At 39.7% G+C, this 25567-nt stretch overlaps 1 protein-coding gene across 4 annotated transcripts in view; it reads right to left on the reverse strand.

Moving 5' to 3' along the window:
- The window catches only part of SATB1 (SATB homeobox 1), a 260292-nt gene that overhangs the window by 172544 nt on the left and 62181 nt on the right, over window positions 1-25567 (reverse strand). For 2 of the 4 annotated variants that reach the window (XM_077491388.1, XM_077491390.1), the window contains exon 2: window positions 8868-8943. The exons of the other annotated variants lie outside the window; for them this stretch is intronic. The gene's annotated coding sequence lies outside the window, so the exon portion shown is untranslated. The remainder of the gene's footprint in view (window positions 1-8867; window positions 8944-25567) is intronic. 4 annotated transcript variants of the gene reach the window in all.

Here is a 25567-nt window from a genome sequence, read left to right on the forward strand (position 1 = left end):
AATAGTTGATGGACGGCGAGTAGCGGACCTCCTGGGTCCTCGTATCTTTCCCTGTAACTCTTTCTCCCATCCCCTCTAGATATAGCCCCCCCCCCCCCCTCTTTAAAGAGATGTATACATCTAGAACAGAAGGTGTATACTCATCACATCTCCCCTCTTGTTCCCCCATGATTTTCCTTCATTTATGTTTGATCTTATTTAACTCCGCATGGCAATCCAACAATTGACACATTGGCAAAACTGAAACCCCGCATCTACGGGGCAAATAGCTCCGATCTTGCAAATATCTGGCAGCTCCTATGCACAGTTTCATATGGTTGGCTATATTTTCTTTTTTTTTTACATAAGTGGAGAGACGTTACATTACATTATATTACATTACATTACTCTGTTTATACGGCCTATTAATGTTTTGTACTGATTGCCTGTCATACGGTTTTAATTTCCTGTATGCTGTATTGTATTATGGAAAACAATAAAATCTTTTGGAAAAAAACAAAAAAAAAACAAACGAGCAGCCTGAATATTTATAAAGCTCCAGCCAATCCCTGGGGAGGTGTGCTCAACTGGGGTTGGAAAGTGCATAAATAGTTTGAAGCCTCAGAGAGCAGTGTTCTTCCCCAGCCAGAAGGACTGTCAGCCCTTTCTGGCAGTCCAGTTGAAGGTCCTGCTTGTGTCATTGAGGTCCCAGCTGTGCATATAGAGCAGTGCACTGGCAGGGCGTCACAAAAAGTCCTGCCAGCAGCTTCTTTGGAGCGGTGAAGGAGCGGTGAACTCACCGCTCCTCCACCGCTGCTCCACCACTGCTCCCCATTGAAATCAATGGGGCAGCGCTGCGATTTAACCCCTTTTCGGCCTCTAGCGGGGTGTTAAAACTGCCCCACTAGTGGCTTAATAGCGCCGTTAAAACGTTGGTAAAGCGGCGCTAAAAATAGCGCCCCTTTACCGCTGATGCCCCCCAGGGCTCAGTGTGAAAGGGCTCTAAAGACCATGAGGGGAATTTATCAACAGGAGCAGCCATAATCTGTAGTAGCTGTGCCTGACAATCAATCAGCTTCTAGCTTTTATCTTCAAAGCTTACCCAAACCAGCTGAAGATAGAAGCTGATTGGTTGCCATGCCCAGCTGCCCCAGTTTTAATAAATGTCCCCCATTGACTTTTTCTCATTCGCTAAACCAAAGGCAAAATCGAATGACTTGTTCAGTAATTGTCTCTGCTCTAAGCTGGTGGTGATAGTCAGGGGACTGCATTGTGCAACCAGTGAGATGGATATGCCGAAAGCAGCAGTCTCTACATCTATAGTTAACAGTTATATTGCTTGGGTAGAGTAAACGGAAATGCTTTTGATTCTGTCTATATGACATACGGTAATAATGACTACAAACATAGGCCTGTATGTTCAAAAAAAAGGAAATAACAGTGAATACTCATTCAATACATTTCACCCTTGTTTACACATGGATGGTAGTTTTATAGTTCCATGGGCAACTATTTACTGTATTTGTTCAAAAGGTATACAGTAAAAAAACAATCATGGCACTGATTCAAATTTCATTTTACAATAATTACATCACTGTCATAGGATTCCTGATTGATTGTTATTGGTTGCTACCAACCAATGGTCTTTATACTTCCTTTCCAAATAAACTTGTCAGTGCCATGTATAATGGTGTGAAATGGTGCTATGGATGGTTGTCAATAGGGATAAACTTTGGGTTTGCATGGATTGTAAGTTCCACTTAAACACAGCATCTTTGTGGTTTGGTGAAACGCTGAACAAACTGGATGTATTTAACCATACGTTGGCATAATGGCAGTGGTGGACAAATGGACGTACCTGTAGTACATCTCCTTTAAGAGCCGAGGAGAGCAGGCGTACAGCGTGACTGTGCCCGCGGGACCAACGGACTCAATATCTCCTGGTGATTGTGTCACGGAGCCTCAGAACGGGGAAGTGCCTATGTAAACAAGACACTTCCCCGTTCTGGCTTTCTGGCTAGTGTCATGACAGATGTTACCGCTTCCTGTCATGTGACTTGAAGCCCATCCCTCCACAGTTAGAATCACTGCCTAGGACACGCTTAACCCCTTCATCGCCCCTAGTGGTTAACCCCTCCACTACCAGTGTCATTTACACAGTAATCAATGCATTTTTATAGCACTGATCGGTGTATAAATGACAATGGTCCCCAAAATGTGTCAAAAGTGTCCGATGTGTCTGCCATATTGTCGCAGTCCTGATAAAAATCACAGATCGCCACCATTACTAATAAAAAAGAAATTAAAAGTAAAAATGCCATAAAACTATCCCCTATTTTGTAGATGCTATAACTTTTGCATAAACCAATCAATATACGCGTATTGCAATTTTTTTTACCAAAAATATGTCGAAGAATACATATCGGCCTAAACTGAGGAAAAAAAAATATTTTTAGGGGATATTTATTATAGCAAAAAGTCAAAAATAATGCGTTTTTTTTTTCAAAATTGTTGCTCTTTTTTTGTTTATAGCGCAAAACATAAAAACCTGCAGAGGTGATCAAATACCACCAAAATAAAGCTCTATTTGTGGGAAAAAGAAGACGTCAGTTTTGTTTGGGTACAGCATCGCACAACAGCGCAATTGTCAGTTAAAGCGACGCAGTGCTGTATCGCAAAAAACAGCCCGGTCATTGAGCAGCCAAATTTTCCGGGGTTGAAGTGGTTAAAAGGAGGTCAGCAATAGCAAGCCATATATATTTCTCAAAATATATACTTTCAATGCAGGGTTCCTTTAAAGGCACTTGTGACGGTATTCCCATTCATTTATTTGTTCAGGATAAATGCATATGAGCAGTTTTTGGTCAGTTTCAGCTTCTGAGCATTGTACCAGGTTATTCCATTCAGGCAAAGCTCTGGCACATCTGTTGGTGCCAAAACTTTCTTATACTTTTCTGATTCCTATACATTCCAACTAGTCCATTACTTACTTTAAAGGATAAGCCCACTGTCATGGAAAAAGCTACAGCAAATAAAAAGAATGTATCATATACTGTTGATTTGCTTTGCCTGCCATGTTGTAATTTACTGTTATTTTACAGCCACTAGAAGACCCTGTAGCTTTTCTCATGAGAACACAGAGAGTGCCCAGGCTTAGAATAACGAACCAGTCCCTCCTATTTAGACTCACTCTGCAATCAGTCTGGTGAAACAAACTTTTTTTTTCTTTAGAGCAACAAAGGGTAGGAATATGCCACAAAGTTTACTAAAATCTCTGCAATATACATTAATCACACAGAGGGATTTGTTTTCTCAAAAAAAATGGAATTACGCTTTAACGGCTAATAGGAATGTATAGGAGTCTGGATGAGACAGGCAGGATTTCGATAAACACCTAGGACTTTGCACAAGCAGAACAGTTTGGCATTTAGGCAAAGTAATTAGAGGGCCGTGGGCTGCAAAGGTAGACTCTATATGTCTGCATTTTATACCTGGTAGAATTTTTTAATAGTCACTCTTCAAAGTTTAAATCAAGTGGACATTGTCTATGACGTACCAGAAGTATTGTGAAGAATACTGATCAAAAGGCTAAAAACCCTTGTGTCACAGTCAGAGGACAGGCTCAGAAATAACTGATGAGTTGGCACTGATAAGGTGGTATTGATGGGCACTGATGAGAAGGCACTTATATTCAGCACTAATGGCCACCGATAGGCGGCACAGATATGCAGCACTGATGGGCACCAATAGGTGGCACTGATATGCAGCACTGATGGGCACCAATAGGCGGCACTGATATGCAGCAATGATGGGCACAGATAGGTGGCACTGAAGGGCACTGATAGGTGGCACTGATGGGCACTAATAGGCGACACTGATGGGCACTGACAGGCAGCACTGATGAGCACTGATAGGCGGCACTAATGGGCACTGACAGGTGGCACTGATGGGCACTAATAGATGGCACTGATAGGCAACACTAATGATGAGGTACTAATAGCCTTTACTGATGGGCACTGATTGGCATCCTTGAAGGGCACTGATTGGCACTTGATGGGCACTGATTGGCACTTTGGTGGGCATGGACTGGCAGCTGATGTGCAGTGATTGGCAGATGTATAGGGCACCTCTGATGGGGGCTGAGCTGATAATCAATTTGCTGATTATCAGCGCAGACCCCCCCCGTCAAGAGAGCCACCGATTGGCTCTCCCTGTCAGTGTGAACGAGGAAAGCCATTTACTGGCACTTCCTGGTTACACGCTGTAATCAGCTGTGATTGGCCACAGCTGATCACGTGGTAAAGAGCCTCTTTACCTAGATCGGAGTTGCGGTGTGTCAGAGTGACACACCACACTACTGGTCGCCACACTGCAAGCCGCCGCTGGAGCATGATTATGGCTTATCCTGCTGGGCGTCATATTATGTCCAGTCAGGATAACACAACCACCCATTCTGCTATAGACCAGGCAGGAATTGGTTAAATACCTGTAATAATTAAATACATTAGAAATAATATATCAGCTGGAGAGAACACAACAATCTGGCAAAGAGGAAGCACAGGCACATGACCGAAATCAGGAAGTTCATGGGAGTAGCAAAGAGCTCAAGGTTCACAGGAAACAAGAGACAAGGCAGGATTGTTTCAAGAGATCAGACAGGGAGCAGTCCAGCGTCACAGGTGGTTCAGCATGAAGACGCAGCAGAGGTCGTTGGTTCAGACCCTAGTCCTGACACTTTGTTTGATTGCTATATTCTGCCTGCTCAGAAGCTGACACCAGATGGTGTCTGCAGTTTGCCTGCCTAGTTGAACAATATAACTGTTCATATTTAGGAATTTGAGGGTCAGCACAAATATATTTTAGGATGATATTTCATCTGCCATGTTTTTTTTTTAAAGTTTGGTTGGAATATGCATACTATCTGTCAGGTAATTTTTTGCCTTATTTCCTGCCCTTTAAACACAACATTTTAGTGAATCTCTCCAATTAAAGGAATACTCTCTTAGACAATTGTCACTGGAGATAGTGCTCCCATGGCAGATCCCTGTTCCTGTAATGATAACAACTGAAATATTTGGATTTTCTCTTCAGTACTGGTGACAAGGATCAACAGGATAGAGTGGGTGAATCTTTGCAGCCGGGATACGGACAGCAATAAAATTTGTCAGGGGTTCTAAACCTTCCTCAGTCCTTCCAAAGCTAAATGTTACACAGAAGGAGAACCCTTACAAATAAAGAATTACCAAATGGGTATTCCACCTCAACTTTTTAATCCACGACACACTGTTCTTACAGGTCAGTAGCCCTCAGGTCCAAACTCGTACTACTTTGTTTTCTTTGGCAGTCTCTAGCTATTCTCACTTCATATCTTTTCATTTTTTCGTCCTAACTTCCTACTTCCTCTCCCTACTTCTACTTCTGAAGCTAATTGCACTTGTACCATACCTTTGGATTGTAAGGGAATGTCTCTTATTGCTCAATTATTATGCAATATAAAATATTATATTATACTAGACTTGCAGTTAATAAAGATGATAGATGGTAGTGGTTGGTCTTTATTGTAACTGATAACATTGTTCTTCTATTAATAATAATAAAAATATATTTAACTCTAAATGTTACACCGAGAAAAAAAGTATGTGTATTTATTCATAAATGTAGCTACTTGCAAAATTTACCATGGGCTAAGAGGGTAAATCTATTCTTTGGCCCACAAGTTTATGTATAGTTTAGACAAATTCCTAGGGACTTTCCACCACTTTGCCGAAGCAAATTATAGATCACAGTGGTAATGGTTTCCCAGGTTTCCTAGGAAAACATTATTAATGGAGTGCTTATTTTGCCTAATAATATTTTTGCAATAGTATAAATCAGTGGGCTTGAATTACTAAAACTGGAGAATGCAAAACCTGGTGCAGGTGTGCATGGCAGCCAATCAGCTTCTAACTTCAGCTTGTTCAATAAAGCTTTGACAAAAAAACCCTGGAAGCTGAACTGTTTCTATGCAGAGCTGCACTCGATTTTGCACTCTCCAGTTTTAATAAAGCACCTGTGTGATAGCGAATGGCAGTCTAAGCCTGGACCCCCGCCAGGCCACGCCCCAAATGTATTTCACTCCGCCCACCGGAGCTTACTTATGGGGATGGCACACAACCTTAGCCAATCATATGCAATGCTTCCCAAGAATATCCAAACCACGAACATTTATTTAGAAAACAACAGAAGACCCTCTGGTGGGACTTTGAAGGGCAATGACTCGGAAAAAAACATATGCAAAAATAGATTAAATAAAAAGTTACAAATTTAATAGTGCAAAATCTAAAAATAGACACATTTTTGCTGTATCGACAATTTACAAAGTTACAGTTGATATAACATGTTGTTCAAAATGAGATAAAAAAAAACACTAATTTACATCACTCATGATATATTTATATTCAGTCTATGAGGTTTGGGTTTGCCTTCTGTCTGGATGTGCCTTTTTAGGTCATCCTTTTAAATGTTTGACCATGGAGGTTTTGTATAGTTATTGGATGTTCATGTGCATATTGACAGGTCTATGAACATGATATATGCACAGATTGTATATGTATTATATATGCGCTTTTGATAGCAACTTACCATCTTCCAACTCCCATTATAGATATAACTTACTAACTTACTGACTAAAGATATAGAGAGATACTCTCAAAGATGATCTTCCAGGCACCCCCTTTTTAGTGGAGACTGTTTCCCTGTAACATCAACTCCAAAGTAAGCTGATTTATACATCCTTCTATTTGTTTTATTCTCTTGTGTTCAATTTTGATATTATGGATCATTAATGCGCATATTTACCGTATTTATCGGCGTATAACACGCACAGGCGTATAACACGCACATTCATTTTAAGAGGGAAGTTTCAGGAACAAAACGTACATTTTAAATAAGGAACTTTGAAGCGAAATAAAGGTTAGTGCCCATCTGCAGCCTCATCATTGCCATCAATGCAGCCTGTTCAATGCCCATCTGCAGCCTCACAAGTACCATCAATGCAGCCTGACCATTGCCATCAATGCAGGGACAGGGAGGGGGCGGGACGAGCACCAAAGATTGCATACAAAGCGAATCTACTATGATAGACAGAACTCTGGTCCAATGGCTTTCCAGGAGACGGGACTTCCTATTACAGAGGCCGCCAAGTAAACAGGAGATTCTCATTGTATGTAATCTGAAGGCGCTCGTCCCTGCCCTCTCTGAGGCAGCCAAAATTGTAGTATTGGCGTATAACACACACATGCTATTTGCACCCAAATTTCATGGTGAAAAAGTGAGTGTTATACGCCAATAAATACAGTATGTACATTGCCCTCTATATACCAACATTTTACTGTCTTTATTTGTAGACTAGACAGACTAGCAACAAGTCCTTATCTTTTGGCGTCCTGGTCCCCCATTTTTGGGATTTTTTCTAGTTTTTACGCTGTACATCCACCAAGTGAGGTGGGTTTAGGTACCGCACTAGAGAAACAACCTCCCTGCCGTTTCAAAAAGAAAATCAAAAGTGGCTAGTGCTCCACAAAAAAGATGGAAGCATAAATTAAAAGAAAAATTAAGAAATAAAAATATATATTTTTTTTTCTTTTCAGTCATTTCAAATCCGTTCCTTGGCCACTCGGAATAATGAAAAGTGAGTATCCAGTCATATAGATTTGGTATGTGGCATTCATCATATATTCATGATTTGCCACTATTAAGGTGGGGAATGTTTTTTATGTGCATCAAAGTGCAGCTGTAAAATATATCATTCCGAGAGCACCATAAAAGTAATTGTGATCACATTTTCTAGAACCAATCTGATGAACCACATTTTTTTATGGATTAAGCATTAAATACTTCAGTAGGAACGAAGGCAGACACAAAAGCAAACCAACCTGCAGCAAAGATATGACAATGAAATATTAATCATACTCAATAAAAAACGAGAGGGCATTACAATCCTGACAAAAATAGAGATAGGTGATGAAATATTCATAAGCAACAGTTTATAAAATCAGGCACAATACCTGTTATACACAGAGCAAGTGAATAGATGAAAGGTGGTAAAATATTTATCTGAACAGGAAAGAAATGGAAAATTTACAAATGAGTGTCCGAACATGACAGATTACAGACTTGCGTCATTATACTGTATTGTGCATGTAGGACTTTATGCTACAAATTAGCATGCTTTATTGAATTGCTTTTAATTTATGGACCCATGTGCAGTATAAATTGTGGACTGACTGAAGTTGAGAGTCAATAGGTTTGAAAAACTGAAAATAGATGTATCAAGGAAATTCACAATTCATACAAGCAAATATCAATAGCTGACTATATTCTCTTCAGGGAAAAATGATACTGTTTTTTGAAGCTAAAGCTGACTAAACTAAATTGACCAAACCTAAATTGACTAGTCAGCACTCAGTTCGCCACTGAAAGGTCTTTACCATACATGATAAAATATGACAAGATATGCTGGCAGAGCACTGAAGACCAGTATCATTCAAAGTCAGGCTGGACATGTATCCATGATTTTAATTATTTGTTGCCAATCAGTCAGATTCCCCCCACATAAGGCCATCTTTATTTAAGGTTGCCATGTGTGGCTTTCTAGAGTACCATTCTTCCAAGAAGAACGTCACTGTGGATTTTTACATCCCCCTTAAAGTCTAGCTCTAGCTAAAACTTTTTCTTGATTTTGAAAAGATTGAGGAAGGGTTAGAACCCCTGTCAATGTTTTAGTGTTAGGAGAGTTGCTCTATTTATCCTGTTGACCACTGTCACTGGAACAGAACATATTGGTAGTCCAAAATGTTATGCTTTTCAACACAGCAGAAGGCGAAGGATTTTTTTTTCAATGAGCATACCTGTTCTGGTGATAACTTTGACAAAGGGCAATTCGCTTCATTTTGGAGAAATTGATTTTCACTTCCTGTTGTGTGTCTGTAACAGAAAGTGAAGAAAAGGCTTTCTAATGGATTGCAGAAATGAATGATAAGACTAAAAAAAAAACGATACATTTAAATGATGTAATTCATCAAAACTTATACAACAAAATGTTTCCAGGAAGACCTTTCTAAATTGCACATTGGGAATTTGTTCTCACATGCCCTGCTTTTCCTTATTCTTTCCTCCTTGTAGAAAGCCAGCTCTCAACTGTGGAAACCCAGCAGTGTTTAATATATTGCATTATGTGAAGGGTTCTGCTACTACCTGGAGCAGCATTTTCAAATCTTGTGAGCGGTGGTGGCTCTTTCAAAATGGGAGATGAGGAAAGAATGATAAGGAAAAGGAAGGTAGGAAGCGGACTCCCCTCCCCTCACACACTGGCACCCCATTTTTTCTCTTAATGCACCACTCTAGTAACATGGAGTTATTAGTTATGGTACTATCAAGTGCTTGTAACATATTTAAATAGGTTAGGAACAAATTCCTTGTACAAGATTGCCTTTCTTGATGTCAACGTTAATAACAATTAGCTATAAAGGAGTCATCAGGATTTGCTGTTTTCAGTTTGGGATCAGCAACAGTGTCATAAAAGCCAACTCTTAGCGTGCCTTTAAATGTGTGTTGCAAAGGTCTTTGTTATCCCAAAAAAAAAAAAAAAAGTTTTTTAAAAGAAAAACCTCCAATGCAGATAATATTTTCTTAGAATAAGTGTTAAGCCCCATACACACTATCAGATTTTCTGCTGATTTTGTCTTCAGATTTACCAAAACAATGTAGTGCAAGGGTCTGCCTGATTGCATACAAATTGAAATGCCTGAGGTTTGACCTCATATTATATGGTTTTGGTAAATCTGAAGGAAAAAATCTGTAGAAAATCTTATAATGTGTATGGGGCTTTAGTGTATCCCACAGATACTAAAGCAGCCCATAGATGGTGCAACCTGTGTTTGCAGGAAAGAAATTTGCACAATTTCCCCATCAACACAGATAGTGCTGCAGGAAAGAAATGTATGCGATTCCCCCATCAACACAGATAGTGTTGATAGGGGAATCCCTCCTGCCAACCAATTGTCTGCTGCCGGGGGGCCGTCCCCACTGACAGAACGCAGCAATTATTACTAGCAGCTTTAGCAGCCATTACCATTAATCTCAAGTGAATCCAGCAGGCTGGTTGTACCCAAGTTGCTCAACCGGCCTTGATTTGAACATTATATGCCCAGCCTTTATTCCCAGGCTACCACTGCTAAGAAACATACTGTTTTAACAACAAAGAAAATGTTTTAATAGGTATGAGATTCAAAATCACTGCAGTAACAGTTCTGCTTCCTTCATTACCAAAAGAAATGGAATATCTCCTTATATTTTGGGTCACAGATGGACCAAAGTATATAAGCACAAAAAAAGGAGATCAAAATGAAAACAACAAATAGAAAAAAAAGGAAAAAATAAATAAATAAATAGTAATACAAACAGTTAGAGTGTGGGAATCCTCAAACACAGAACCACTGACATTGTGGTTCTTTAGCTCTAGTCAAACTCAGGACTATGGAAAAATCTACTTTTTTGTTCAAAAATCATTTTAATATTCTTTCATCACCCACAGATGTGTGTGATGTATGAGCTAATGAAAAAATGGAATCTGCAGTGGGATAGGAGTTTTTTTTTATTACATATATTGAAGTAGGTTTATCAGAAGCCTCTCCATAGAAACATTGGAAACATTGTGACAACATTATCATGATGGGGGAGATTTAAGAAAACTGGAGCGTACAAAATCTGGTGCAGCTCTGCATACAAATTAATCAGCTTCCAGGTTTTTGTCAAAGCTTGAATCCAGGTTCATACTGTAACTCACTGCTGATCGCGCAGGAGTGCTGTGCGTGCCTGTTCCCCATTTCAGGGATGAATCAGGGCCGATTCTATGCCTGAATTCGGCCCTGAAACAGAGCCAAAGACGCACAGCGTGTCTGTGCAGTACACTCCGCAGCCGCAACGGAGATATGTGAACAGGCTCCATAGGGAGCCAGTCACATTCTCCTGCTATGTGAATTGGATGCGGGGAAACCCTCATTTAATTTGCATAGGTGTGAAACTGGCCTACCAGTGCAAGCTGAAGTTAGAAGCTGATTGGCTACCATGCAAAGCTGAACCAGATTTTGCACTCTCCAGTTTTAGTAAATCAACCCCTATATGTTTATATCATTGTTATGCAAGTCCATGTAGCTAGCTCTACGGTGATGTTCCATGTCCCATGACATTACTTTAATCCCCTCTGTGATAAGTAAAGTTTCAGCAAGTGCCCCGATAAGCCACAGCTGACCATTGTCTGCAAACAATCATGTCTGAATTTGTACACATGATCGGACTTTTCGACAGACTAGGTCCGACGGTCTTACTGACGGACTTTCAGCGGAGTTTCGACAGACTTTCCGAACTAACAGACTTGGTCACACACAAGCACACCAAAGTCCGACGGATTTGAACGTGATGATGTATGACCGGACTAGAATAAAGAAGTTCATAGCCAGTAGTCAATAGTTTCCCTAGTGTCGGTTTTCGTCCGTCGGACTAGCATACAGACAAATGGATTTTTCAACTGGACTTGTGTCTGTCGGAAAGATTTGAAACATGTTTTAAATCTAAAGTCCGTCTGATTTTTAAACAGCAAAGGTTCGATGAAGCCCACACATGATCGAATTGTCTGGCGGATTTGGTCCGTCGGACCTAGTCCATCGAAAAGTCCAGTCGTGTGTACGTGGCATTAGAAGAACTGCTCAGCTTCAGTGAGTCTGTTATAATAAAACATAACTGTTACAGTGCCTTCAAAAAATATTCATACACCTTGAAAATTTCCACATTTTGTCATGTTACAACCAAAAAACGTAAATGTATTTTACTGGGATTTTATGTGATAGACCAATACAAAGTGGCACATAATTGTGAAGCAGAAGGAAAATGATAAATGATCGTTTTTTACAAATAAATATCTGAAAAGTAAAGTGTGGCGTGCATTTGTATTCAGTCCCCCTGAGTCAATACTTTGTAGAACCACCTTTCGCTGCAATTACAGCTGCAAGTCTTTTTGGGTATGTCGCTACCAGCTTTACACATCTAGAAAGTGAATTTTTCGCCCATTCTTCCTTGCAAAATAGCTCAAGCTCTGTCAGATTGGAGGGAGAGCATATGTAAACAGCAATTTTCAAGTCGTGCAACTGGTTCTCAATTAGATTTAGGTCTGGACTTTGACTGGGCCATTCAAACACATGAATACGCTTTGATCTAAACCATGTCATTGTAGCTCTGGCTGTATGTTTAGGCCATTGTCCTGCTGAAAGGTGAACCTTCACCCCAATCTCAAGTCTTTTGCAGACTCTGATGCTGCGCACACACGACCGGACTTTCCGGCAGACTAGGTCCAACGGAATCAGTCAGTCGGACATTCCGATCGTGTGTGGGCTAATCCGATCGTTTTTCGTTTAAAAAAATCAGACGAAACCTAGAAATAGAACATGTTTCAAATCTGTCCGATCTACTCAATTCCTATCAGTAAAACCGTTCGTCTGTATGCTGGTCCGACGGACCAGCATGCAGGGAAGCTATTGACTACTGGCTATTGAACTTCCTTTTTTAGTCTCGTCTTACATCATCACGTTCAAAACTAATGGATTTTCAAACGGACTTAGTCCATTCGTTTGTGGTCAAGTCTGTTCGTTCTGAAAGTCCGTCGGAACTCCGCCAAAAGTCCGTCGGACCTAGCCTGCCGGAAATTCTAGTCGTGTGTATGCGGCATAACAGGTTTTCTTTTAAGATTGCCCTGTATTTAGCTCCATCCATCTTCCCATCAACTCTGACCAGCTTCTCTGTCCCTACTGAAGAAAGGCATCCCCACAACATGATGCTGCCACCACCACCATGTTTGGTGTGTTCAGGGTGATGTGCATTTAGATTTCCGCCACAAATTTTTAGACCAAAAAGTTACATTTTGTCCTCATATGACCAGAGCACTTTTTTCCACATGTTTGCTGTGTCCCCCATGTGACTTCTCGCAAGCTGAAGATGGGACTTCTTATGGCTTTCTTTCAACAATGGCTTTCTTCTTGCCACTCCTTCATAAATGCCAGATTTGTGGAGTGCATGACTAATAGTTGTCCTGTGGACAGATTCTCCCACCTGAGCTGTGGATCTCTGCAGATCCTCCAGAGTAACCATGGGCCCCTTGGCTGCTTCTCTGATTAATACTCTCCTTGCCCAGCCTGTCAGTTTAGGTGGACAGCCATGTCTTGGTAGGTTTTTAGTTGTGCCATACTCTTCATTTTCTGATAATGGATTGAACAGTGCTCTATGAGATGTTCAAAGCTTGGGAATTTTTTTTTAATCTAACCCTGCTTTAAACTTCTCCCTGACCTGTCTGGTGTGTTCCTTGGCCTTTATGATGCTGTTAGTTCACTAAGGTTCTCTAACAAACCTCTGAGGGCTTCACAGAACAGTTGCATTTATATTGAGATTAAATTACACACAGGTGGACTCTATTTACTAATTAGGTGACTTCTGAAGGCAATTGGTTCCACTAGATTTTAGTTAAGAGTATTAGGGTAAAGGGGGATGAATACAAATGCACGCCACACTTTTCAGATGTTTATTTGTAAAAATAAATGATCATTTTCCTTCCACTTCACAATTATGTGCCACTTTGTATTGCCCTATCACATAAAATCCCAATACAATACATTTAAGTTTTTGGTTGTGACATGACAAAATGTGGAACATTTCAAGGGGTAATTGCATTATACGTATTCAGCACTTGGCCTGCAATACTTTTGTCAGGTGCCTTACTTATATATACTAGGGGAGTCTGCAACTGCTTTATATTGTTTATAAGTAACCGGCTTGCTTATACCCCCCCCCCCTCCCCCAGCAGCATATATGGACCAATCAGTGGTGTCTCATACAGGGATTATATAGCCCTATGTAAGCTATGTCGCCAGTGGCCTATTGTTTACACTGTAATTTCCTTTACTTCCAGCATCTGAAGAGAGTGGCATAGGAGCAAATGAAAGGTAGGTATGTGCCGCTGAAGATGACTAATATGAACCTGTTGCCCAGCATGTGAGAAAATAGGTTAACTTTAAAGCTATATAATACATTATATTTAATTATAGCTATCAATCAAGGAGAAAAAAATAATAATGTTTAAACTAATCTTCAATGCATGAGGCTCTGGTACAGCAACATTCAAAACATCATCACTAAGGCCCCATACACACTATTAGAATTTCTGCAGATTAATGTCTTCAGATTTACCAAAACCATAAAATATGAGGTCAAACCTTAAATCTGGCCATACACTATACCATTTTCTTATTCAATTTCCTTTAGATGTATCTTTAACTATGTAGTGCAAGGGCCTGCCTGATTGCATACACATTGAAATTATTTAGGTTTGAACTCTTATTATATGGTTTTGATAAATCTAAAGGAAAATTTTACAAGAAAATTGTATAATGTACAGCCAGCTTAAGAGTTTCAATTTGTATGCAATTAGGCAGGCCCTTGCACTACATGGTTTTGGTAAATCTGAAGCCAAAACTCAGCAGAAAATCTAATAGTGTGTATGGGGCTTTAGATTTTCACACGCTATATGTGCTTTGATGCCAAGTCCACTGCTCAGTGTACTCTATCTGTCCTCACAATAAACTGTTGGGAGAGAAGATAAAACATTATAATTTTTTCACAATGGTCAGCAGGAGAGTTAGTGACGCTCTATATGATGAGTTCATGGGTATGTTTTGCATTCATTTTTTTTTTATGTAATACTGAAGCAGTGGAGAGATATACACATTAGATCAAAAGAAATTCTGATAAGCATAATTTCCCTAAAAATATGCTAATCTCTCCAATGTGAAACATACACATTATACTAAATAATTTTTCTTCTTGTATTTTGTTGATATGAAATTTTAGAGAATCCTCTGCTATAAATATTGTTAATTCTGGTTCAAGCATCTGTATTGTCAAACCATGTATTCTTACCTTTTTCTTAATAAACAGCACATTAAGCACTAAAACTTGGCAAGTGTACAACACCTGACCACAAGAGGAACGGAAAGAAAAAGGTACTTGAAATATTGTTACCAAGAACGGAAACAGGGGCGTGGGTATTGCTTCAAGGTATTTCATTAAAGCCAGAGGTGGTAAACACAGAAGCTGTCGTATGCAAACAGGTGATCTCTAAACATTTAAGACTAAATGGCACTTAGGCATAAAGGGGCCATGTCTTGGAATCCACATTTTCATGATTTAGGACAACTCTGAAACTAGGATTTATATAGTGCCAATAGTTTTAGCAGCGCTTTACAAAATGCAGAGAGTCAGTACAGTTAAAGTATAGTTCAAGACAAGAGGGTTAGGAGGACCTGCTCATGAGATCTTACAATCTAAAGGGAAGAGGGCATAATAAAGAGGTAGTAGCTGTGTGGGAATGAGCTGTTTGAAAAACTTGAGGGGGGGATAGACCTGTGGTTGAAGTAAAGAAAAATGCTTAATCTATGGCCAGCCTTAGTGATGTAGCAGAGGGACAGAGTTATGGATAGTTTGTAAGTTGGTAATATTTTGAATATCATTTATTGGGTGATCGTAAGCCAATGAAGGTACTGGCAGAGAGTGTTGGTAGACACAGAGTAGTTGATAATGTAGATGAGGCTAGCAGAAGAATTCATGATAGACTGAAGGGGAGATAGTTTTGTGGAGCTAGTCCAAAGAGGATGGAGTTGCAGTAGTTGAAACAAAAGATAACATGAGAGTAGTTTAGCAGTTTGGTGTTGTTGTTGGTTAGAAAAGTGAGCATTTTGGAATTGTTGTGGAGTTGAAGGCGGACGGTGATCAGACGGTGTTGGGCTGAAAGGAGAGGTCAGAATGCAGGGTTACATCCATTACCCTGATATGAGAGGAGAGAAGAGTGGTTGTGTTATTAACCTCCCTGGCGGTATGATTATGCCAGATTTTTGATGCTCAAAGTGGTACATTGTTTTGCATGGAAATTTGGCGTTTTATGTTGTAGGCCTGTAATTCTTAGGAATAACTTGCTTAAATCTATCCAAACCTCCCGGGTATGATAAAGTTTGAAACACGAAATCATGAATTATAATATAATAAATAACTAAAAATAATTATAAAGAATAATAATATAATAATAATAATAATAATAAAATGTAGTCAATAATGTAATCAAATCAAAAACACTGAAATTTGCACTCACCGGGAATGGAGCCCAGAACACAGAGCATAGAGCAGAGGACACAGCCCGCACACACATCGGGAGGACATCACAGGATCCTGGGGACAAGGTAAGTAACTTTCCCTGGATCCTGCGATGCAATCCGGAGCGTGGCTTGGAGTTACCACTTTTGGCACTGAAAATTAACCCCAGACAACACTTGGGAATACCGCTAGGAAGGCTAACCTTGATGGAAAAGACTGGGGAGTTGCACAGGAAGAATAAATACCGTCGTTTTTGAAAGATTGTGGAGAAATGCTGAGAAATGTACTCTCCATGTTTAAAACATTTGAAATGTTGAGGAATGTTTCAAAAATACAAAGCCCTGCCTTTTTTATACTGAAAGGTGTCTTCAGCTGCAGAATCATTTGAGACCACAGCATTAAAGTAAATGAGGGCAGAAGGTTGGGCATATACAGTATCTCACAAAAGTGAGTACACCCCTCACATTTTTGTAAACATTTTATTACATCTTTTCATTTCATTTCATTTTGCTGTCCCCTCAAAATAACTCAACACACAGCCATTAATGTCTAAACCGTTGGCAACAAAAGTGAGTAAACCCCTAAGTGAAAATGTCCAAATTTTCGCTCCCCGGTGTCATGTGACTCGTTAGTGTTAGAAGGTCTCAGGTGTGAATGGGGAGCAGGTGTGTTAAATTTGGTGTTATCACTCTCACTCTCTCATACTGTTCACTGGAAGTTCAATATGGCACCTCATGGCAAAGAACTCTCTGAGGATCTGAAAAAAAATAATTGTTGCTCTACACAAAGATGGCCTAGGCCAGGGATATGCAATTAGCGGACCTCCAGCTGTTGCAAAACTACTACAAGTCCCATCATGCCTCTGCCTCTGGGTGTCATGCTTGTGGCTGTCAGTGTCTTCCTATGCCTCATGGGAGTTGTTGTTATGCAACAGCTGGAGGTCCGCTAATTGCATATCACTGGCCTAGGCTATAAGAAGATTGTCAAGACCCTGAAACTGAGCTTCAGCACAGTGGCCAAGACCACACAGAGGTTTAACAGGACAGGTTTCACTGAGAACAGGACTCGCCATGGTCGATCAAAGAGGTTGAGTGGATGTGCTCAGCGTCATATCCAGAAATTGTCTTTGGGAAATAGCTGTATGAGTGCTTCCAGCATTGCTGCAGAGGTTGAAGGGGTGGGGGGTCAGCCTGTCAGTGCTCAGACGCCACACACTGCATCAAATTGGTCTGCATGGCTGTCTTATAAGGATGATGCACAAGAAAGCCCGCAAACAGTTTGCTGAATACAACCAGACTAAGGACATGGATTACTGGAACCATGTCATGTGGTCTGATGAGACCAAGATAAACTTATTTGGTTTAAATGGTGTCAAGTGTGTGTGGCGGCAACCAGGGGAGGAGTACAAAGACAAGTGTGTCTTGCCTACAGTCAAGCATGGTGGTGGGAGTGTCATGGTCTGGGAATGCATGAATGCTGCCGACACTGGGGAGCTACAGTTCATTGAGGGAACCATGACTGCCAACATGTACTGTGACATAATGAAGCAAAGCATGATCCCCTCCCTTTGGTGACTGGGCCGCAGGGCAGTATTCCAACATGATAGCGGCCCCAAACATACCTCCAAGATGAACACTGCCTTGCTAAAGAAGCTGAGGTTAAAGGTGAGGGACTGGCCAAGCATGTCTCCAGACCTAAACCCTATTGAGTATCTGTGGGGCATCCTCAAAGGGAAGGTGGAGGAGCGCAAGGTCACTAAAATCCACCAGCTCTGTGACGTCATCATGGAGGAGTGGAAGAGGACTCCAGTGGCAACATGTGAAGCTCTGGTGAACTACATGCCCAAGAAGATTAAGGCAGTGCTTGAAAATAATGGTGGCCACACAAAATATTAAAAACTTTGGGCCCAATTTGGACATTTTCCCTTAGGGGTGTACTCACGTTTGTTGCCAGCGGTTTAGACATTAATGGCTGTGTGTTGAGTTATTTTGAGGGGACAGCAGATTTACACTGTTATACTGTAGCTGTACACTCACTACTTTACATTGTAGCAAAGTGCCAATTCTTCAGTGTTGTCACATGAAAAGATATAATATAATATTTACAAAAATGTGAGGGGAGTACTCACTTTTGTGAGATACTGGGGGTTATTTACGAAAGGTAAATCCACTTTGCACTGCAAGTGCACTTGGAAGTGCAATCGCTCTAAATCTAAGGGGTAGATCTGAAATGAGGGGAAGCTCTGCTGATTTTATCATCCAATCATGTGCAAACTAAAATGCTGTTTTTTATTTTCCTTGCATGTCCCCCTCGGATCTACAGCGACTTTACTTCCAAGTGCACTTGCAGTACAAAGTGGATTTTTTTTTAGTAAACAACCCTCACTGTATGTGCTCTTATATATTGTATATGATTCAATGCCCATTATCCTAATAATACTGCATAATATACTGCCCAAGTGTTAATCACCAACAGACACTTGTTTTGAATCTTGGGCATTGAAGCTAGTGATTGTCATAATCCAATAATGAGTATGAAAGTCCTTCAATGGTAGCAAATGAATGCACAGTGCAACAATTGATCCTAACTATACAGGTCCCTGCAACCTATGCAACAAGTTCAGTTATATCCATTTACAAATCAGTCATTTCAGTTACAATGGCATGGCATACGGCTCTAAGATTGCAACATGTTGGGTAAATGTGCCTGGACATCACAGAAAGTCAAACCCCCCCCCCCCCGCAAAAAAAAATACTTGCTTTTCCATCCACCAGCATTTGACTGCTTTTTGAAACGAGTAAAGCAGAGTCATCTCTTAATATCTGCACTCACGCTGTAGATCGGATTCTTTATATTCTCACATTTGGCTGAACCATTTGGCTTTTTGCGACCCTGGCATCCTACTATCGCTGTCACCTGGCAGTTAAGGCAAACAAGCCCTGATATAATAGATAAGTGGTTACTCCTCTTCTACTTTGTTTTTCAAGATAACAGCAAAGGAAGCAAAACAACTCAACACTTTAGGGAAAGATAAGTGAAGTCTGTTCTATTTGGTACTGAAATTAAAGATGTCTTTAACAATAGCAAATGTAATTTTTAAGTTATTGTTTATCTTCCTCAGGGATCCTTTTGCTCTACATATTGCTGACTCTGATGGCTACTCAGTTTGACAGATCCTATCCTATTGTTTTGTGTGATCTGTGTCCTATTCTCTACTGTGGCATTTTAATCATTTGTGGTATTTCTTGAACATAATAGGCCTTTTAAGATGTCTTATGACATTTCATATGGGTCACTTTGTATTAATGTTTTTTTTTCTGTAGAGTTGAAAAAAATTGCATGAGTGGGTCTAATTTAATTACTAGAGCAATGGGAATGCAAAGGGGGTTATAAATACAGCCAAAGTAAATAGATTTCTTATTGTTTTGAGGCTTTTTACTGGGTAAAAACAAACCATATTTGCCATTTCCCCACTACATATAATTCTGCAAAGCATGGCTGTTGGTATAAGTAAATGTAACCCATGTATTTGTTATACAAAGTATTCTTCCTTTGTGTATAAGATTTTTTTTTCTCCTAGAAACTAGGGCAAAGAAAATATCGTGACATGCAATCAATGATAGTCTAAAGTTGGATAATTTAAACGAAGCAAGTTGATTTGTCAACTGTGCAGCTATGACAGTTCTGTCTAAAAACTTTATGGTCAAAAACATATGGACACCTCTTTTCAAATGATTGATTTCAACAGTTTTTAGTGAAGGATATTATTACTGCTACAGTATATTTTGCAAAAAGTAACACTTTCATTGCTACGATACAAAGCAGCAAAGCAGAATGGAAATATATGAGCAAAACAATGAGTTTTTCAGTCCAAACAAGCTATTTTTTAAAGTACATTTTTTATAACCCTGTTGAGGCGGATGACTTAGACCCATTTCACACTGAGGCGTTTTTCAGGCACTAAAGGGCTAAAAATAGCGCATGTAAAGCGCCTGAAAAACACCTCCCCTGCAGCCCCAATGTGAAAGCCCGAGTGCTTTCATTCTGGAGTGGTGCGCTTGCAGGACATTAGAAAAAGTCCTGCAAGCAGCATCTTTGGAGTGGTTTAGGAGCAGTTTATACACTGCTCCTCCACCGCCCCTGCCCATTGAAATGAACGGGCAGTGCTGCCAAAGTGCCTGCATAGCATGGGAGCTTTTAACTCCTTTTTAACCCTTTCTAGGGGGTTAGGAGTGCCCCGCTCCTGCCCAAATAGCGGCGCCAAACCGTGCTATAACAGCGGTAAAGCAGCTCTCAAACTATTGGCACTTTACCGCTACTGCCCTCTCCACCCCAGTGTGAAAGGGCTCTTAAGCCCCATACACACTATCATTTTTTCTTAAACCCCCCCCCCCCCGGCAGCAGACAATTGGTTGGCAGGATGGATTCCCCTATCAGCACTATCTGTGTTGATGGGGGAATCGCATGAATGTCTTTCCTGCAACACTATCTGTGTTGATGGGGGAATCGCATGAATGTCTTTCCTGCAACACTATCTGTGTTGATGGGGGAATCGCATGAATGTCTTTCCTGCAACACTATCTGTGTTGATGGGGGAATCGCATGAATGTCTTTCCTGCAGCACTGTCTGTGTTGATGGGGGACCATCTATGGGCTGCTTTAGTATCTGTGGGATACCCTAAAGCCCCATACACATTATAAGATTTTCTACTGAGTTTTTCCTTCAGATTTACCAAAACCTAATATGAGGTCAAACCTTAGGAGTTTCAATTTGTATGCAACCAGGCAGGCCCTTCCACTACATGGTTTTGGTAAACCTGAAGAAAAAAAATCTGAATATCAGAAAATCTGATAGTGTATATGAGGCATTAGTGATCATTGCACAAGGCATTCTATCGTGAATGATTAGTGTGCACTCTACATATTACGTGGATTAATGCTACAGTATACAAATACATTTTATACACATGTGTGTTTCCTATCTCTGGGTAAGGCCCTTGTGTGTTCCAGCATGCCCCTCTGCCCCTGGACACAGAGCCAGTTCTAGAAATGTTGTAATGAGTTTGGTGTGGGTGAACTCGAATACCCTGCACTGAGCCCTGAACTCTACCCTACCAAACATCTTTGTAATACATTGAAAAGTCTTATTGAGAGCTAGGTCATCTAATTCAACATTGGTAGTGGATCTAACAAACTTTTTGGGCTAAAAAAGCAACAATCCTCCGTCCTCCCTCCCCTCAACCCCCAAAATCTCAGTGATAATCTTTTCAGAAGGGTAGAGACTGCTACAGCTGCAAAGGAGAGGGAGGCAACTATATATTATTGTTCATGATTTTGGAACAGGATGTTCATTTTGTGTGCTGCTCAGGTGTCCACAAACATTTTTTTAAGTCATAAAGTGTGTGTTGGTTGTTTATACAGTAATGCAATGATAATATTAATGATATTAATTATTACATATCTTGTATCATATGTTAATGAAACTCTTAATTTCCACAAATACATACCAGCATAGATGCTGAGAATTGTGCAACTCATGAATATAGGCAACCAGGAACATGTGGCAACCATATTTTTGGGACTCAAACAGGTACAGGAATACCCCACTTTAAAGTACACAATGGGGTTTATTTACTAAAGCTGGAAAGTTCAAAATCAGGCTCACTTCCGCATAGAGACCAATGAGCTTCTAACCCCAGCTTGTTCAATTAAGCTTTGGCAATAAAACCCGGAAGCTGGTTGGTTTCTATGCAGAGGTGAGCCTGATTTTGCACTTTCCAGCTTTAGTAAATAAACCTCATTGCGTACTTAAAAGTGGGGCATGCCTGTATACCTTTATCTTTATATCTTGAATTATTATACCTTTAAAAGAATAAACCCTTTTATAACTGTATTTTAAACACAGATTTATTTCAAAACTAGCTCAAAACTTTAAAAATGTAAAAACATTAAACACAACTAAACCACAAGAATTCCCTTTCTTACTGTGTGTACACCATATAGAGTATATCTATTAGTAAATCATATCATATTCTAACAACTAGAGCTGTTGAAAATTAAAACCAATATATACAGTATATTCAGAAAATAATAGGCCCTGAACAATAATAGGACTTGTTATTTTTTGAATATATATTAGGTCTGATTTCAATATTACCTTGTACTAGCTAAATTGGAATATGATAACATATACTAAGTGATAGTGTTTACACAGTGAAATATTGGATTGGCCCCAACCCACATGTTTAGAATGTTGTTTTGTAATATTTAATGTTTTGCATGTTGAATAATTTTTATTTAAAAATTTAAAGCGGTTGTATAGTCTTAATTTGAACTTTTACCTACAGGTAAGCCTATAATAAAAAAAAAATCTCCTAAACCTGTAAGGTTTAGGAGATATTCCCCTGGTAATGCACCGCTGACTGCAGCGGTGCATGCGCACAGGGGATTCTCGGCTGGAAGCCTGGCAGACGCTGGACCCTGCCGGAATATCGCTGCCAGAATATTGCTGTTCTGGCCACTCACAGCTGCGGAGCCACGATATCCGGAAGACACACCGAGGGAACATGTCAGCTCCCTCTTCGTGTATCGGGTAAGATGTCGGGGGCTCGTTCTAAGGGTAGTATTTCATAATGAGCTAGTATGCGGTGCATACTAGCTCATTATGCCTTTTCCCTTACAGGTGTGAAAAAAACACATCAGCGGGTTTACTACCACTTTAACCTCCCTAGCGGTGATCCCTAGCGGTAATCTTACAGATTACAGTACTGTATAAAAAAATGACACACCCCCTTTGTTCCTAGTGGTCTGTCCAGTGCCCTGCATGCACTTTTATATTATAAATACTGTTTTTTCTGCCTGGAATTTGGAGATTGTCCATAGCAACCAAAAAGTGTCCCCTTTTCAGTGTTTTAGGATTTGATTACATTATTGAATAATTTTTATTATTATTTATTATATTATAAACTTTATCATACCTGGGATGTCTGCTAGACTCTGGTTTGAACAGATTTAAGAGAGTTATTCCTAAGCCCTCGGACCAAATTTTCCAAGTTGCCGGAAATATTTTTCGACAAAATGCTCAGATCGGACCTACTCCGATCATGTGTAGAGAATTCCGATCGGACAAAGTGGCACGCATGCTCAGATCAAATTCTTACGCCAAAGCTATTGGCTACTAGCGTGAACATAGTCCCATCGTAACGAAATTACGTCATCACGTTCTGAAAGATCGGATTTTCCGCCAACTTTGTCCGACCGTGTGTATGCAACAGTTTCGGAACAGTGTCGGAATCTCCGACCGTGTGTACAAGGGCTAAGAATTACAGGACTACAATATAAAACTCCAAATTTCCATGCAAAATAATTGTACTGCTTTCAGCACCTAAAACCAGAACTAATCATACCGCCAGGGAGGTTACCTTTAAAAAAAAAAATTTTTCTTTAGATTTGGATAGATTGGTGAAGAGTCAGAGACCCTGTCAGATGTTTTTTGCTGTCTGTGTCACTTTTTCAATAGATTCACTATTTCTATTCGCCTTTGTCACCAAGAATGGAAGTGAGAGTAAATCCAGAACAGGAAATCTTCCAACAAGGGGGGAAATCTTCCAACAAGGACATTTATTTCTATGAAAAACTGCCTAAGAGGGCTATCACTCATATTGAAAAGACGCCCTCCAATTTCCTGTTGAGGACAGAACAGGAAGTGAAAGGAAATCTCTCTAATGATACACAGATGGAAAAAAAAACTGACAGGGGTTTTATCCATTGCCTACTTTATCCAAAATTGAAAAAAAAAGTTTTGGTCTCATACATACTTTAATTTATGACTGCAAATGTGTGAATTCTTACATATCGGTAATATTATATTGTAAAGCGCTGCGTCAAGTGTTGGTACTATATAAATCCTGTATAATAGTAATAATAATATTGGGTATATGGTTAGTCTTTTGGCAAACAGTATTATGTTGGATATTGATATTAAGAACCCATGCAAGCTTTAGGTTGTTTGTTGGGTATATACTATATACGTGAGTCTTCTAAAGCCCCGTACACACTATCAGATTGTCTGCTGAGTTTTTCCTTCGGATTTACCAAAACCATGTAGTAGAAGGGCCTGCCTGATTGCATACACATTGAAACTCCTAAGGTTTGACCTCATATTATATGGTTTTGGTAAATCTGAAGGAAAAACTCAGCAGACAATCTGATAGTGTTACGGGGCTTTAATTGTTTTTAACTTAAACAAGTTAGGATAGTCAGACATTAGCAAAATGCTAAACAATATGGCTGCCAAACCTATTTTTATTCTCAAAATGGACATAGATATATATGGTTGCGTTCCAGAGGACTGTGAAAGTGTATACCCTGCCTCCAGAGTTATATAATACATTCATCATATGACATGAGTCACAGATAGGTTCCCAGATTGTTACTTGATTGTGCCACTTTTTAAAGTAACACACAATTTTCTTTTCACATCTATACAGATTCTTTAAGTTCTTGTTACATACAGTTGCGCTTTCTATCTAGTGCAAACATTATGCCTGTTTATTGTTTTATTATTCACTAGAACAAAGTACTAGTTTATGGTATTTGAAAAACATATATTCAAAGCCTATTTATTGCATTGTTTTGGGTTATTTTGCACTATTGCAGAGTACTAGTATATATACTTTGATCTCTTTGTTGGTTTGCATATCAGTTTACTGGCTGTTCCTCCTATTGATCAAGTGAAAGTACTTTGAGATCACTGTGGATATAAGATTACCATCTGTGAGTAATCTACTTCTAATATTTATACTGTTTTATTTATTTCAGTTGATATCCTTTTTTCCAGAACTCTCTATACCCTAACAGTAAAATATATAGTGTAAACTTATTTTGTCAGGCATCACACTGGATTATAATGAAAACATAAATATCCGACAGACATGTACAGTACATCTGTTCGGTGTGAAACCTCAAATTTGCTGAGCAGTTCAGAATTGGCATGGGCACCTCCAATATACCCTGAGGTTTATTGGGTAGTGTCCTAAGCCTGCCACATCAAAAGGTTTGGCCTTTCCACTTGTGCTGAGTATTTATCTGTAATGGCAAGATAAGGAATGTAGAATGATGATAGTTCTTTGATGACTTTGGGTTATTTCCCCTACTTTGATGTGATCAGGACAAGCATTTTCAAACATTTAAATAAGCCAAAAATGTAGGAAGGAAAAAAAATACGGAATAGAACTACTGAAACAATTTTGGGTGGTAGTATGAGTTCGCTCTGTATGTTTAATACAAAAACTGTCCTTTACAGGGTAAAAAGAAGATGAAAGGTACCGATATTTAAAGTGATTCTAAGGTTGAAATTAAA

Source organism: Lithobates pipiens, unplaced genomic scaffold (assembly GCF_037356315.1).
Source record: "Lithobates pipiens isolate NorthernLeopardFrog02 unplaced genomic scaffold, aLitPip1_a1.2 Scaffold_19, whole genome shotgun sequence".
In the NCBI taxonomy this organism is placed as follows: Eukaryota; Metazoa; Chordata; class Amphibia; order Anura; family Ranidae; genus Lithobates; species Lithobates pipiens.